Source organism: Triturus cristatus, chromosome 2_1, assembly GCF_964204655.1.
Source record: "Triturus cristatus chromosome 2_1, aTriCri1.1, whole genome shotgun sequence".
Taxonomy (NCBI): Eukaryota; Metazoa; Chordata; class Amphibia; order Caudata; family Salamandridae; genus Triturus; species Triturus cristatus.
Genome location: NC_140581.1, coordinates 37,501,624 through 37,519,952, shown reverse-complemented (window position 1 = coordinate 37,519,952; position 18,329 = coordinate 37,501,624). Strand labels below are relative to the sequence as shown.

The 18,329-nt window shown below is 46.9% G+C and overlaps 1 protein-coding gene across 4 annotated transcripts in view; it reads left to right on the top strand.

The window, feature by feature from the left end:
* Positions 1–18,329, top strand: part of LOC146863669 (long-chain-fatty-acid--CoA ligase ACSBG2-like) — a 632,294-nt gene that overhangs the window by 463,059 nt on the left and 150,906 nt on the right. The gene's annotated exons all lie outside the window — the stretch shown is intronic.

Below are 18,329 nucleotides of genomic sequence, written 5' to 3'. Positions count from 1 at the left end.
CAGTCATATGCAAATCAGTCTGACCCTGTGCCTCATGGGAACAGTCCAGACCGAACTGCCAAGACAGGTCCTCCCTGGACCGGAAACAAGCATCCTGGGACACTCACCCCCCGTCACAGATCTGGGAGACTGATTTGCATATAGCTGTGTCTGAGCTGGGGTGGCACTTTTCCTGCTAATGGAAGGTCAAAGTCCATAAAAAACTAAACACTACAAAAAGTAACAGAAATCACAGAAGTAACCAACCAGCATCTTCTTTGCCTCGACGAACTTCCACAGAACGTCTCCTCCTTCCCAAAGGTGTATTCCTTCAAACACACACCACGCAGACTGTTGTCTCTTCAGTCGCGGTTGGCACGAGGACTACCCACAAACAAGCCACTCCCACCATCGTCACGGTGAGCAGACCCCATCAGCGATGGGATGATAATACCCTCCTTTGTCTTTAATAAAACCAGGGTTCTGCTTTGGCAACTGGCTGGGAAAAGTTAAATTTTATCAGGGGCGGTGGGTGAGATTTTAAATCGGTGGGGCGCAAACGAATTAGCATACAGCACCGTAGCGAGCGAGCGAGCCTGAACCCCAAAAGGCGGGGTTTGGGGGGGTTACCCCCCCCAAGAAAATTTTGAAAAAAAAGAAGTAAAATCGTGCATTTTCAAGCAAATTTGAGAAAGCAGGAAGGTTAATAAAGCAATTGTGAAAGTGCAGTTATTACATTAATAGATGGCATAACATAGGTAGCTGCTTATTCAGTATTACCACAGAGCTTCATACATTCTGTCCTATTATGCTCAGGTGCTGAATTCAGACTATAAGACTCATGGAAATCTCAGCTCTAAGAGTAGAAGAAGTTGCACAGCAGTGTAATGGTTGCCAGGCTCGTTCCGCAGGAGCGTCAGGAACTTGAAGAAAAGTCCACAGTCTTCCCCTACGGCCTTCCGACTCTATTAGACTCTAGAGTAACGAATGGCACGCAAGGGGAAAACAGGGAAACAAAACAAGGAAAGGCGGGGGAAGAAAAACAGTCTTACAACATACTGAATATTAGACTCTAGAGTAACGAATGGCAAGCAAGGGGAAAACAGGGAAACAAAACAAGGAAAGGCGGGGTAAGAAAAACAGTCTTACAATATACTGAATATAAAAGAGGCAGCGCAATGCGCTGTTACCTTGATTCTGGTTGAGCTGAGCTTTGTACACACACTTCACATAGGTCCACGCAAGTACCCCAAATATAAATGGTATAAAGGTTTTCGCAATTTGCCAAGGGGAAAGGTTTGATAGGCAACACAAGCAACGAATCGTTCACCCTGCGGGAGACAGGTCCGGCCAGTGAACAAAGGTGAACAAATCTGTGTAGTCTCCAAATAGAACAAACACTACAAAACTTTTAAAAACAGAGATAACAATGCATTTCTTACCTCAATCAGAATTTTTTGTATTCAAACAAGTAGCAGCATTCACTTTTTGTAGATGAAATCCGCACGTCTGTCTTTCAGTGTAGCAAACTTGTCAATTACTTTCATGTTGAAGTCCGGTATCTTTTGGACTAGCTTGCTCTCTACAGATAGCATCGCCAAAGCATTTAGTCTTTCCTCTAGCATGGTGTTCCTGAGGAATGTCTTTATGCGCTTTAAGGCTGAAAAACATCGTTCAGCTTCTACTGTTGTCATTGGAGTCGTAATCACAATTTTTAGTAAAGTCACTGTCTCTGTAAGTGAGTTTTCCATATGCAGTTTATGAATTAAACTCAGCAAAGTCAAGGCGCTTGTGGCCTTCCGGTACACAGGCATTCCGTAGAGTACAGTTAACTCAGTTCTCAGCTGCTCTTTTTTGAGCATAGGATATGCTTCCACAGCCTGATTCAGAGCACGCTCAGGGAAGGATTCATCATATTGTGCAAACTCTTTACTTTGCAATAAAGTCGCACTCACCAAATGTTTTGTGAACGTAAAACGTTCTTTCGCCTGCACAATTACAATGTCACATATCTCCTTTCCAATTCGAACCAGAGAGGTGATGTTTTGTCTGCGGTTTGCAAAAACAGAATGCTGCGGCAATTTGCTCTCTAAATCTTCAACCCCATCTCTCACTTTCATAATCTGTTGTACAAATGCAGATGTATTGGCTTTCACAGAGACAGTATCTAGGTCTTTTCTTTGCAACTGATCGTATAACACATCAACAGGAATCATTATGTCATGAAATAAAAACAGTAAGAACTGAAACTCTTTGTCTTGTAGTGTTCTAATAAAGCCATGGGCTTCATTCTGACTTGTGTGATCAAAGTCTGCTCTGGATGCTATGGCGACAAAACATTTCTCAAGGCCCTCCCTCTGTTCAAAGATTAAGTTGACTGTACGAATGTGAAAGTTCCAACGAGTTGAGGATCCCCTTGGTACGCTTTTGTCCACAATCTCATGAAGGGCTTCTGTTCTTTTTGGGGAACGTGTGAAGAATGCTGCTATGCCTCCGATATCCTGAAAGAAAACTCGTGTCTCTCTGATCTTTGATACCGCCTGTTGCATAATAAGATTGAGTTGGTGGGCGTAACAGTGCACAAAATGAGCATTAGGGTACACATCTCGAAATCTCTTCTGAACTCCACTAAGGCTCCCACTCATTACGGATGCACCGTCATAGCTTTGTGCGATAAGCTTTTGTTTTTGAGGCAGGTCCGGGAAAATTAAGTCCAGTTGACACAGTATTGCTTCAGTGATGGTTGCTGCACTAGAGTCACTTAAATGCGTGAAGCCATAAAATCTTTCCACAATGTTTCTGTCACTGTCAAGGTACCGAAACACTAACACGGACTGTGTTTGAGTGGACACATCAGTGGTGTCATCAGCCTGAATAGCCACAAAGTCTGTGTTTCGCAACTCTTGCACAATATGGCTTCTTATAATTTCGAGCATACAGTCAAGGAGTTCATTTTGTATTGTATTAGAGGTGCCCTTAAAGACTGTAGCATGTGCTAAATGTCTTTCCAAATCCTGGTCTATGGTTGACATTAAATCCACTAGGCCTCGGAAGATCCCGGGTTTTGAGGAAGTTTCCGATTCGTCATGGCCTCGCAATGCCAGTTCGAAAGCACCACAGAAACGAATGCAATCAATGATCTTGGATAGATTTTGTCTGTTCTTATCAACAGCTTCATTGTGTTTTTGAATGGATTTGCGATACGCATCATTTATCTGCTGCTCAATTGGTGCGTCTTCCCCCAACATTCCCAGTCTTGTCAGGTTTTCCAGATGATTTCTTGTGAGCGCATGCTTCTTTATTTTTTCAGCGATGTGCTTCAGGTCGACCATTCCTTGCCGTGTCCAAGAAAAGTCACCGCCAAACAGCAAGCAGGGGAAGCAGAACAGAGAATTTCTTATAGGGCACCCTGTAAGCCAATCAGTTTATGTGTCCCAGGCATTTGAGAATGTACGTTTTGACATTTTTCCTCTGTCCTGGGTAGTTTGCTGTAGGTTTATTTCAGGCTGATGAGGTCCCAATTCTTTTAACTTCAGTTTTTGTTCAAGTGGCCGTGACTGGAATGACTTTGTAATCAGCTCTTGTACTGTATTCATGATGGGGTGTCGGGTGTTGCTGGCCTTACCAATATATATATATATATATATTAAAGAAACCTGTCAATAATCAAAGTACAACGTATAAGGTGCAGTGCAATAATATCAAATTTCAGTATAAATACATTATACATATATCTTGTGCATTATCCTAATACATCTCAAATGACTGCTAAAAATAGAGCCGTACTGCCTCCTGCCTCTCTGTGCCATAGTGGTTGCTGGAGGCACTGAAAGACACTGCTTGAGGGCCTTGAGAGTGACCACATGACATACATGCTCTAACTACGATGTAAAAAAATATATAGCATCAGTTGCCTTTCCTTTAACACTGGTGTTTGCTGGGTTGTAGCCGGGGTCGGGTGAGAGAGCAGCACAGGAGGTTGGGGTCCTCTTGTTGTTTGCTGGAAAATTGCCCCAAAATGCGGTAATGTTTCAGGTTGTCAGGTGCTGAAAATGAAAAGATAACAATTTATTTTTGAAACAGTAGGGTAATGAAACAAAGACTGTGGGGAAAAAACATAACGCTCCAATTTTTTCCTAGACATCAGATGAATCTATTGGAGGCTTTGAAAATAAGGAGAAAGTGACTGCCAGGGAAAGAGGTCCCATCACTGCCCTAGAAACAGTTACCAGATTAGAAGGAATGAATTGAGTGCAAAAACCTGCATCCTCTGAGGTCCAGACATCATTCTCATTGTAAGGTCCCTGAAGAGGCAAGTCTGAGTCTGACCCCTAGGTACCAAATATTTAACCTTTGCAGCGGGTGTCATAACTCTGCAGGACGGTCTGTTCTGTGACCTCATCACTACTCTAGAAAAGTGGCTAGGGATAATGGGGAGAGACCCAATCTAGTTAGTAGAGCAAACAAACACACATAGGAAACAGACAGGGCAACCCTAGTCTTTGTGCTTCTGAAAAGCTGTGTTCTCAGTGTCAATGGGAAATAGGCACATTTTGATTGGTGTCTTGTTTTTTACACCACTTTTTCCCATACATCAAAAGTGTTCCACCAGAATCAGTAACAAAGCAGGCAATTGGACACTGAAAGAGAATGCAGATCCAGGGAGGCTCCAACACAGAAGGGTGTAGAGTCTGGGACATCTAACGTAGTGCAGTTGAAGTGAGTGATGTGTGTTCTGACAGCAGTGAGTGATGTGGACAGTGAGCCTGATGTCTGGGATGTGCCTTCCGTGACTGATATGAGCACCGTGAGCGATGTCAATGGAGTGCGGGATGTGATGATGTCATTGATGCATGTGAGGGGTGTGAATGTTGTGAGTACTGTGAGTGATGTGAAATAAGTGAGCGTTGTGAACTATGTGTGTAATTTGAGTGATATAACTTATGAGACTAATGATACTGGAGTGATCGGTGCTGTTGTTGTGACTGATGAGAGCTGTGTGGGAGCTGTGGTGTAAGATATGCCAGTGGTATGCGTGACACGACTGATGCGAGTGGTGTGAGTACCGGATATGAGAAGGGAGATATAAAAAAAATAAGGACACCCCAATAACCCCTTAAAGAGCTTGGGCAGCAGCACCTACTGAGTGTAATGGTCCCTCCCCTCCCTATAGCAACAAGATTCAACATTCCAGCACTCAGTCAGTCACGTGCACTTCTCCCCAGCTCCAGCTCGGACCTGCCGAGACAGTGTCCAGCCTCCGAGGCTGCCACACAGGTCTGGCCACAAGATCGCACAGAGGTTTTCGATGACTAAGTCCGCCTGGGGACTTGTCAGTCCTGGTGGATGAAAGTTCTCTGTCGTAAATGGTCGCCCCAGGCCTGCACCTCTAGCTTGGACTGCAGAGAGTTTCCAATGGGCGTGTCAATGAATGACCTCTCACCTCAAGGTAAACTGGCCCCTGCTCAGGCCCGGCCACCAAGGACATGTTTGGTATTCGCTTTCTACGGCTGCATGTACCATTACAAATGGAAATGTTGGTAAAGTGCCTCTGTGGTGAAGTGCAAAACATCGAGTTGTGACGGCTCATGGTTTGCAAATGGTTAAACGCAAACAGCCCGGGGTCGCTTTTAAACTCTCAGGAATCATGTACGCCTGATTGTAGTAGTGTGATATGAAAAAATACACCACACACAAAATACCACAAGAGATCTGTTTACTGGCCTCAGCCTTTGTTAGCTCTTCTCCACAACTATCACAGAGAGAACCTCCAAAACTCTTGCAAATGCTGCGATATGTCATGATCAGGAGCATAGATGTCAACAGTGGAGTGGGTGCAGTGGAACCATGGCCCAGGGGTATGAAGGTCCCACTGCACAACAATTATGACTATCTCTACTACTAGAACAGAGGTAAGGTGGTGCCGATGTACTTGTTTGCTGTAGGGCCAATTTAACACATGCTATGCCACTGTTCATGATTTAATTGGTGGGCCTTCAGCATTCATCTGTCTAAGCAACCCTGATCCTGCTGTATTCTAATGACACTACCCTTTACGCCCTGGGCACTCACAGCTGGCCCCATCATAAATGCCCAAGCAGAGTGGCTTTAATTCCCCACAGCTTTCTAGACCCTAAAGAAGACACGCCCCATTCTACTGCATCCACTTTAGCCAGAGCCCTGCTTAATGCAAGAACGACCATCAAAAATGTTGCAATAGAGACAAACTCACAAATGAAAACCCAATCCATCGTCTTGCTATCACCGAACCCTGCTTCTTAGACTCCATGCTTCCCACTCTTCTTCTCAATGCTTTCACCAGCAAATCATCTTCCAAATGTAGTGCCTTCTCCAGATACTATGGGGGCTTCTTCTGACACCTGACAGTGAACCAGACCCATGAACTCTGAGGAATGGATATCACAAAACATTCACAGACCCCAGAGAATATCCGTGACATTTAAATACATCTACTCTCAAAAACAGTAGTCACAAGATCTGGATTCTCTTCATGAGCTCACAAAGCCACTCATAAAGTTGACTGTCAATCAAAATGACAGAGCGAGCTGTCAGCAATGAGCATTAATAACAATACCCATTACAATTCACAAAACAATAAAGGCAGGCTCGCAACGCACTGGGAAATTCACAGATTTCACTTGAATCAGATTAAATGAGCTCTCCTGCAGTATTTACCAGCATAGTCAGTTGGTAAGTGGGCAGTGGAACGAAGCCTTACTAATCACTGGGCGATCTGTGGCAGAGGGTGGCTAGGCTGAGTGTCGGATGACATCGGGACTGTGCAATGGCTCTGGGTGATTTTTCTAATACTGGCAGGGGACTAGAGTTCATTGATTCTGCTCACGAGAAAGTGCCACTCTTAGCCGTAGAAATGTCACTCATAATTAATTAATCACACTGAAATTGTGAAACTGTCACACATTGCCGCCATCTGTAACGTTGGAAGCTGTGAAACACCCTTGCATGTTTTTAAATATGCCCGAATTTCGGACCGCGGCTGGTGCAGACAATACCCAGTGGTGCAACCAGGCAAAGTGACGATATCCAATGTGTCTGTTTGTCTCTCTTTTCTAATTCTCATTTCCACAGGTCTACATTTGACCAACATATTGTCATCGTATAGCCAATGTATAGCCAGTACATGATTGGGGTTGGTAACGGATTCAGATAAGTGTGAAAGCACCCGTTGGATCTGATTGCAAGGTTAGCGCGTTCTCATATTACCATCACCCCCATTACCGCCGCATCACCATTTTCATTACTATTACAACTACAACCACCATTTCCACCAGTAAACAAATCAAACAAATGAAACATTCGTACACTGCACACTAAAACAAATTATATAGAGCAATCTTCCATTACCACTACCACCATTACCACAACCATTTCGACTACCACACCACCAGCTCATTGTCACTAACAAGAGCACCATCATTACCCCTACCGCTACTATTACTACAACACATTAGCACCACTGCTATTACTACCACCAATACTACCATCACCATTAGCAGTGTTACACTACCATTACCTCCATCAACATTACTAGATGAACGCCAGATCAAAATTGCAGTAGAAGAAAACATTGTGTTGAAGAAATGAGCCTCGGTTAAACAAGCGACTGCACTGCTATGAAACTAGCACGACTCCCCTACCCCGCTCTCATCCCTCATTAGAAAACAGTAAATCGTGGCTGTCAATACAAACCCCTTGATTTATGGCAGAATAGCAATTACCGAATCATTGAGGCATTGTGACTGGGGCATGTATTTTGGCAGGTATGCTTGTCTCTGTTATTGACTGGGGCGAGCTTTGTTTAAGTCTGAACTGTGAAAATGTAGTAATTGACAGGGAGCGCTTGGCAGCTCGCACTGGCAGCCTTGCCAGGCATTATGCGCAATTGAAAAGAAATCATAACCCCCAGAAAACCCAGGATATTTGTTTCACCGACTGGACATGGATTCAGAGTGCCAAGTGCTGCAGCAGGCCGCTTTTCAAGCACTTTGACATGCTGCACCGAGCCTTTGTGTTCGAATTATGATATCGTTTTGTAAATGCTGGGTATTGTCTCATCATCAGTTGGTAAACTACATCCCAGCTTTGTTTCCAGGTCGCCTGGGTGAGATTCAGAGAGATTACGGACGGACGTCCGACGTAATAAGAAAAGCGGGGTACTTTAGTCTTTTCCTTCAGATTTAATAGTGATGGCCAACTTTTAACGTTTTGCGGACATACTTCCCATTCCCAACACTGTACCTGGAAACACACAGATTCAATGACGTGTCTCCAGAAACAAGCACAAAACTCTGAAGCTTATCAGCCGGCCCAGCATTTCCCCATGTTTCCCCAACCGATCCTACCTGTGTGTCCTCAGCCACCGTCCAGTCCACGAGTCACGACCACGAGGCTCAGGCGACGCGCACGAAGTGAACCCGACCGTTACCGGATCCAAGCAGCACGCTTACCTTACGTCAGGCTAGGCATCCAATCAGGATTGCCCCTGCTCATGCTGCGCGGTGACCGGCCAATCCTGGCGCAGTGGCGCTGCATGCAGCGCCAGGATTGGCTTGGAGGGCACAGTGACTGCTCGCCCTGTCGCCCTTTTGCTGCCAGCGCTGCCGCCAGCAGGTCCTGCACCCCCTCCCCCCCCCTACTAGCTAATGGGGCCGGCCTGGGTGCGCATGCTCGGGCAAGTTGCTGCCCGAAGCTTACATGCGGGGAAAAAAAAACGTTTTTTAGACCTGTCAATCATCCGGCTTCAAATCAATCACCACACCAGCCAGCCCGCCCCCCTGCACACTCCCGATAAAGTCGGGTGCTGCCCGGCGCCGCCGGAATAATGTGCGCAGTAAATGGTAATTTGGCAAATGGTAAAAGTTTAAAACATATTTTAATTATTTAACGCGGGTCCAAGCAGCAGGGCTGGTGGGGCTACGCCCCTACGCCCCAATGGACGCACCGCGGCTGCATTTTATTACAAGACAGGAGGCTCATACTAAGCAGGGTTACAGCATAGAAACAACTGTCACTGTCGCATGCTGAAAGGGCTTGTTGCCAAAGGTCGTAAATGTTGACACATTAGACCAGGTCCGGACTCGCCTTATCGGGCACCTCCACAGTGGGATGAAGGGTGAGGGCCAGTTTTGGACCCGTGGGGGGCGTTCTTGTTACTGGGGGCTGGTTTTGCAGCAGTGCTTATAACAAAAGTGCACGCAGCAGCTGTGGTTTCACCAGCACCCCCTGTCCCCCCTTAGAGCTAGCGATCCCGCCAAAAACCCGTACCACCCCTGAAGAGACTTTACCCTTTTAACCTATCTACTTAGTTGCGGAGGCAACAGTGGAGGCTTTGCATAATAAAATCAATACTTGAGGGGCCAGAAGTTCCCAGGGCCACAGTCCCCTTCACGCAATGCTTAATAAACCTCGCCAATCACAGAGTAGTGTGTCTGGGGAATGAAGGAAACTCTATCGATGTACAAGAATTCTTGGAATGATTAATAATGGTAAAATGGCCCCTCCAGGAGAAATGCACTGCAGAAACATCTAGAGATCTAACTCCAGAAACCCTTCCAAATGAAGGGTACAGTATGCATGCATAGTAGCAGAACCAACTTTCCAGACAAGAACTTAAACATAAGATTATCTTTATCCACCCATGAGTGGAACATTTCTAATGCCAACTTCACCTCCAATAATGCTGAGCGCCTGGCTGTGGGAGGATTTGCATAACTAATCCCCTTCATCAACCTGCAAACCAAAGGGTGCTCCTCAACCGGTTTACCAACTATTTTATCATGTCCTGTTGATGTCCCTGACCCCAATAATAGCCCTATAGGCTTTCTAACCAGCTGCTGGAGGCTAAAATACTCAAAACTCCTGTGACCGCTGATGAAATGAGAACTATACTCCTTTCCACACTCCAGCCAGTCCAAAGCTCCCAGGCCGAGGTATGTGCCCTAATTCTGCCCTGTGCCCATCAGGCTCTGCTATACCCTGGATCAGACTCCGAAAGCCCTGGCACGTCTGCAAGCAAGCAGAGAGGTTCCATGCCACCTGTGCCCACCAGAACAAGTGCATGATAAGGCCCCTGAGAGCCACTCATCAGTTATGGAAAGTAAATTTGGAAATACCCTGCGGGCTCCAAGAGAGAGGGATACCAAGGCTGCATCGTCCACAGCGGTGCGATCAAGACCACCCTCGCCGTCTGCCTGCACACACCTGGTCAGGAAACCGCAATGATTTCCATTGGACCAATCCTGAAGAAAAGCATTCATTGCCTAGGCTTTCGGATCTTGCTTCCAGCTGAAATATGTTTGAAGCTGATCTAAGGGCAAACGGGGCTTTGTCAGTTGGGGGCATATGTATCAACCGAATTTTTAATCGCAAACGCTGCGATTCGCAAAAAACAGCGTTTGCGATTAAAAATTTGTAAAACGGGATGTATGAGGCAAATTCTCATCGCAAATTTAAGGAATCGCTAATTTAGCGATTTCTTAAGTTTGCGTAAGCATTTAAGAAATCGCAAATTGCGATTTCTTAAATGATATGTACCACGCACCAAAGCATTGCGAATTATCCTTAAGAAATCGCAAATTACCACCAACTTCTAGTTGGTGGTAATTTGCGAATTCTGTTAGAAATGCACTTTTTCTAATTTTACAAAGTGCCACGTGGTGCACATACATGCCCTTAGGGCATGTATGTGCGCCATATGCACACACATGATCATTTCAGGGGTGCATCAGGGTGTCATCATGACACCCTTGCACCTTTGAAATTATTCTCAAATTGCGATTAGCAAATTGCGAATCGCAATTTGAGAATTACTTCCCATTCATTCCTATGGGTCTCCTGGCCCATAGAAATTAATGGGAAGGTATTCCTTAATTGCGATTTCGCAATTTGCTAATCGCAATTAAGGAATTTTAAGAAATTGCTAAAGTTTTGCGATTTTTTTAAATACATCCCGTTTTGCAATTCTCAAATAGCGATTCTTTAAAAATCGATATTTGAGAATCGCAAATGGAGATGTTGATACATATGCCCCTTGGACCCCAAACATTGCTCAATGATGTGTCAATTTGCTCATCTAGACACCAATCACTGACATCGTATAAGTTCCTTGAATACCTGTCTGCCACCCAGTTGTGTGGCCCTGGAAGATATTCTCCACTCAGAGATATGTCTTGGTGGAAACAAAACTCTATAATGCCCTGGCCATCTCTGATTAAGAATTTTCCCTCTCTTTTTTTTTTTTACACTTGAGTGCTGTTTGATTGTCCATGCACAGGAGAACTGAACAATTTACCTTGCTTTTCCCAGACTCTGAATTGGAAAGGAGCCTTCAGGAGGCTCTAAACAGTTTATGTGCATTGGCAACTCCCTCTGTGACCATCTTCCTCCAGTGGAGAAGGTGCCACGCCTGGTGCCACCACCCCAGAGACTTGCATCTGATTCTAACAGTAGATCTGGGGAAGTTGGAAAAATGGATTTTCCGTTCCAAGCATCTATATGGGATAATACCATTTATTTACTCTTGCTTCTATCTCTAAAGGAATAATCTCTGAGTATTCTAAACCCTTATACAAATGCCCTAACGTTCCCCATCGGAGAGCCCTGTAATAAGGGGGTCCTGGAAAGATCACTTGTATCGAGGATGAACAAAGGCCTACCAGTCTCGCCAGCTGCCGGAGATAAACCTGCATCTTCATCTCCTTCTTGATCACATTCAACTTTGCATCCGGGATCCTAAATGACCTTTTTTTCTGAATCCACCAAGAATCCCCCCAAAATTAGATTTTTTTTTTTAGGGATCCAATTCCGTCTTCTCCACATCTCCAAAAAAGCCAGACACTAGATCAATTCTATGGTTGCCCTCACCTGCTTCAACAAAAGATTCTTCTCCTTGCCATGGAATATCGTATCGTCGAAGTACACCACCATCCTTATCCCCTGGGACCCGAGAGCTGCTTCTACTGGTTTTATCAGCTCGGTAAAGGAGCATGGAGTGGAGGACAGACCACATGGAAGGGACTTGAACCTGTACACCTGCCCCAGCCAAAGGAATACAAATTTGTCAAATAAGCATCCTTCAAACTCAGAAGCATCATCCAGTCCCTTGGAAGAAGAATATCCCTTCGGCTAACTACTGTCTCCAGGTTGAAATGCTGATAAAGCGCTAGTTAAGATCTTTCAGGTTTATTACTGGTTGCAACTTTTTGTTCTTTCTTTGAACTAAAAATATATTGCTCACAAACCACTCTGGTTGCAGCAAACAAGTTCCTATAGCCCCTTAATGGAGCAACTCCTGCACCATGAAATGCATTATCTCTAATACCTTCTGGGTAAACTGTATTTGGAGTTGGAGTAGGGTCTGAAGTAGTAAGAACAGCCACTGAAGTGACCTCTGTATCTGTCTGCCCTGGCAGAGACACGACCAGACATTCTCATCAGTGAATGGTGCCTTGTGCCTGTATCTCGTGTCTTAGCATTTTTCGTTGCCCACATTGTGCCTTGTGCCTGTATCTCGTGTCTTTAGCATTTTTCGTTGCCCACATTGTGCCCATTTGGTTGTATTTTCGTCTTCCGTACTTGTGCCCATCCGTTTTTGTTCTCGGTGGCACCGCTAGTGCTCCAAAGGCGCACCTAAGGCATGCCCGTCTGCGACCCGACTGCGACCAGCGCCAGGGACCCTGCATCGTGACCCACCCACCCACCGCTACAGCACAGCCACTCGCCACACGCTCAACCCCAGAAGACCCAGAGACTGCCAACTGGCCTCGCCTAACAAGACCCACGGCCAATTCTCCTGCCTCCAATGCCTCCAGTCCTTCACCACCCCAGCCTCCAACACCGGCGACGCCAACACTAGCGGCACCCTAAGATGCATCCTCCTCAACGTGCGCTCCCTGCACAAACACGCCGTGGAGATCTGGAACCTACTCGACTCTCTCTCGCCCGACATAGCCTTCTTCACAGAGACCTGGACCAACGCCTCCTCTGCCCCCGACATCAACACCGCCATCCCGGATGGATACAAGATCCAAAGGAAGGACCGCCCCAACCACTCGGGAGGAGGCCTCGCCATCGCCCACAAGAATATCCTCAATCTCAACACCTCCAGCCAAACCTTCCCCTCCGCCGAACACTTGCACTTCCAGATCCAGACCAGCCCGAACTCCACACTTCGCGGAACCCTCGTCTACAGATCTCCCAGCCCCTGGGCCCCCTTAGCCACCACCATCACCGGCCTCATCACACCCCACGCCATCGCCTCCATGAACTACGTACTCATCAGAGACCTGAACTGCCACCTCGGCAACCCCAGCGACCCCAACTCCACCACCCTTCGTGACAACCTCGCTAACATCGGACTCAAACAACTCGTCACCACACTGACCCACAGAGCAGGACACACCCTCGACCCCATCTTCGCTGCATGAAACAGCATTCACTTCAGCCACACAGTGCAACCACCACTGCGTACACTTCACCGTTAACAAACCCAAGACACTCAAACCAGCCCCACGCCCACACAATGGAACTGGAGGAAGGTCACCGATGAGCAACTCAACTCCACCCTCACCCGAGACAGCCACACCTCGGCGTCCGACACCAACATGGCAGCCAGAGAATTCCACACCTGGATCTCCAACTGCGCTAACAAACTTTCCCCGCTACATAACCCCATCAAACAGCGCTCCAGGAAAGCTGCCTGGTTGACCACCGAGCTCCAAAAACTAGACACACCTGCAGACGCCTGGAGAAGATCTGGAAAACACCAAGACACCCGAAAACCACACCACCTACAAGGATGCCACAACCGAATCAGAACCACCAAGAGGGCTTTCATCCACAACAAAATCCTCGCCAACTCCACCAACTCCAAGGAACTTTTCAGTGTCATTCAGGAATTCACCAACCCCCGCGGCGAAGCCACAGACATCACCCCTTCCCAAGACCTCTGCGATAATCTTGGAACCTACTTCCACCTCAAGATCAAAAACCTCTGACAACTTTGTCGACCATCCACCAGACGCCGCAGCCGGCCCGCTCACCAGACACACCAGCCAGTCCACCATCTCCACCTCGACACTGATCACGGGCGAAGACACCGCCTCGACCATGAAAGCCATCCACTCTGGGGCCCCCGCGGAACCCTGCCCCCCACAAATCTACCACGGAGCCGCCGCCGCCGCCATCGCACCTGAACTAGAACACGCCATCAACACCACCTTCGACACAGGCATCTTCCCAGACTAATGACAGAAGTCAGGCCCCTGCTCAAGAAGCCCACAGCTGACCTCACCAACCTCAAGAACTACCGGCCCATCTCACTCCTCCCCTTCGCAGCCAAAGTTGCAGAGAAAACAGTCAACAGGGAACTGACATGATTGATCAAAGACAACACCATCCTCGACCCGCCGCATTCCAGGTTCCGAAGCAACCATAGCACTGAGACCGCATTACTCGCCATCACAGATGACATCTGCACCCTCCTGGACCAAGGCCACTCCGCAGCCCTTATCCTACTGGACCTTTCAGCAGCCTTTAACACCATCTCCCACCACACACTCGTCACCAGACTACACGACGCCGGCATGCAAGGAACAGCCCTAGACTGGATCCGATCATTCCTTACCGGATGAAGCCAAAGAATCAGACTGCCACCGTTCCTCTCCGATTCCACGAGAATCACCTGCGGAGACCCACAGGGGTCATCACTGAGCCCGACTCTCTTCAACATCTACATGGCCCCCCTCGTTGCCATCATCCGACAACACGGCCTCAACATAATATCCTACGCGGATGACACCCAGCCCATCCTTTCCCTCACCAAAGACCCCACCACCGCCAGACTCAACTTCCAGAAAGGAATGTAGGACGTCGCAGTCTGGATGACCAACAGCTGCATAAAGCTCAACGTCGAGAAGACAGAAGTCCTCATCCTCGGAACCACCCTTCAGCATGGGACAACACCTGGTGGCCGACCGCCCTCGGAAGCCCACCGACACCCTCGGACCACGCCAAAAACCTCAGCATCGTTCTCGACTCATCCCTCACCATGAACTGTCAGGTCAACGCCGTCACCTCCAGCTGCTTCAACACCCTCCACATCCTCCGCAAGACTTTCAAATGGATCCCCCCTGAGGCAAGGAGGACAGTCACCCATGCACTCATCACCAGCAGACTGGACTATGAAAATGTATCTACGTCGGCATAAACAAGTCCCTACTCCGCAGACTCCAGACGATACAGAACACCGCCGCCAGACTTGTCCTGGGCATCCCCTGGCACAAACACATCAGCCAACACCTACGAAGGCTCCACTGGCTTCCCGTGGAGAAAAGAGTCCCCTTCAAAACCCTCACCCACGCCTATAAATGCCAGACCCAAATACCTCAACGACAGAATCAACTTCCACGTACTGAAAAGAAACCTTCGATCTTCCACCCTTTCACTGGCTGAAACCCCGTGCATCCACAGAGCCAGAGTAGGCGGAAGATCATTTTCTCACATTGCAGCCAAGACCTGGAATGAGCTCCCGGCAGAGATCAGATACGCCCTCTCCCTGAACACCTTCAGGAAGACCCTCAAAACCTGGCTTTTCGGCTAAACAGACCAGCAGACCCCCATCCCCCACCCCCCTTCAGCGCCTTGAGATCCTCGTGGGTGAGTGGCGTGCTTACAATCCCCTGATTGATTGATTGATTGAAGGGTGAGCTTTATCCAGTGAAACAAATGCTTGCACATATCGACCAATCTCCTTAATGAAGTCTTCACCAAATAAGCACTCTTGGTTGTAGCCAATCCCTCCATCTTTGGATCAGTTCTAAGCAGCGGTACTTTGTGCCTCTCATAAGACAGCCCAGCATTTGCATTACTCAAAAAAACATCCTGCTCTATAGCGTCTGGGTCCAGTGTCTAGCTTGTATTTTTAGCTTGCTCAGCCAGACACAACATTTTTGTCAGTGGACCCAAGATGTCCAACATCTTATCCTGGCATGGTGGCGAGGCTCTATCCGCACCCTTCTGGGTTCGTTACCACCCCAACTCAAGAAAGTCATGATTTTAGCGTCCAAAACTGGGTTGACAGTCGTTGTGTGTGCAATAACTCGTCTGGTAGTTTTTTGCCATCATTTTACGTCTTGTGGCCCTGTTAATTGCACACTGATTCTAGACTTTACATGCTCATCCACAAAACGTTTCAACGGAACTTCTGTGTTGTAACAATCCCAGCTCAAGCATGGGGTTACCTTCCGGATCAGAAACAACAGTGTTTTATCAGCCTCTTTAAGTTTTTTAGGAGAGCTGCCAACTCTGGAACTGGGGAACCAGGTTTCAGTCTTGGTGTCGACCAAACATCTTGTGATTCTGAATAAATCACTTAATTTCACCTAGTCTGTTGTGTGAGTTCAGCCTCAGCTCATATCAAGGCTGAAGACCATGGACGTCAATTCACCAAAATAGCAGGGGTAGCGGAAGTGACATCACACACACTTTGACCTCCACTGTCACTCACACACACACACACACACACAAATTCACCTATATACACTCTCTCACACATAAACACACTGTCACCAGCAAGCAGGTGCACAACATACATTTAAAAGCATTTTTTACGTACCTCAGCTGTCATCGAAGGGCACATTCCAGCTTACTGTACTCTATTGTTACTACACAATTAGTGAATAATATATTTTATTTTTTCACTATTACTGTAACAAACCTTTGACAAAATAAAGAGAGTGGAGCCCCAGCTGTCCCTGTGTTCCTGGCACTGAATTTGCCACCTTTGTGGCCAAGGGTTGCAAAGGCAGTGCTAGGGGTAGCAACGGGCGGCGACCCCTGAATGACGTCCATGATGAGGCCTCTCTCTTCCAGTCTAACAATCCGTATTACTTAGGGTCCTTTATCCGCTGATTTCACTGCCATTGCATCAAACACTGGCTTGTGGCGTGAACTGCTCTATAACAGTGGCTCTCAACCGTTTGACTTTGGGGGACCCCCACTGAATCATTATTAGAATCCACGGAGCCTCCCACTGAGTCGTTACTGGAAGTCGAGGACCCCGACTTCAGCATTGTTGATGATTTGAACCGCAAAGCGATACACAAAAAGTACAGAAAAAAGCATTCATCAAACAAATACACAAATGATAACGCATTTTATTTAATTTGCAAACACATACAAATATCAAAAACCAAAATGTTAATTTTAATCAAAATGTAAATTCTATGGAGGCCACTCATCGTCCATCCTATATTATGTTTGATGCACCCGCACTGCTCCTGCCAATCAACCCAAGGATACTAACTTGATTTTTAACGTCCTATTACAAATTCCTAGACATTTATAGTACGTTTCTAAATTCCCAATTGTACATTTAACTTCTTTATTCATATACACTTTATTAATATGTTAATATTACTTAATTTTCTAAGTAGTCGCGGACCCCCTGAGGCCGCTCTGCAGATCCGCAGTGGTTCCCGGACCACATGTTGGGAACGACTGCTCTATAACAGTATGTGCTTCCACACCTCCGTGACGCCAGTCCACTTTTTAAAGAGGACCATGCAGGACACTCAACCACAGGTGTTTGTACTCAGCCTTTTGTACGACTGTCGATGCAAGACCGCTTCTAGGCTGCGACTCAATGGCCCTCACTATGAGTACGGTACTATTGCTCCGCCATACTGTGAACTGTCCCATATGTTCGAACATGTGATTATGTGGTTCAAAAACACTGGACTTGTGTGTACTTGGGGGGGGGGTAGAGGGGATAGATGGCTGCTGGTTCACTGGACAGGGCCTATGAGCTCGTGCACGGCCTGACCCCAACATGGCCTCCTTAAAAACCCCTGTGGAGAAGGCAATGCTTGCCCTTGGTACTGAAGGACGTGTCTTGCCCATAGCTGCCCTCCTGGACCCATGCCACCTCAGAGCAGGTGGTAGAACCGAGAGGATTCGCCCTCCGAAGAAGAGAAAAGTAGGGGAAAAGACCTCGATAATTTGAGGTCAGCGTAGATATTCCCATTTCCGGGGGACAAAAACGTGAAAAAGCTTTGTTTATGTGTTGGGGTAAAGGGCGAGTAATTTAAAGCTGTAGAAACTTTGTAATCTATTCCAACGGAGAGGCCTGTAGTAGGAAACATTGCTGTAAAGAGTGAAACATCTTTTTCAAACATTTTTACCAACAGCCTGATCTCTTTTTCTACTAATTTCTTATTTCTCATAATTACATGTCCCCTTTAGCCAAGATCTGCCTTTCCCATCTTTTCAGCTGGTCTCTCAGGAGGTGTGTGCCTTTTTGACAAGTCACT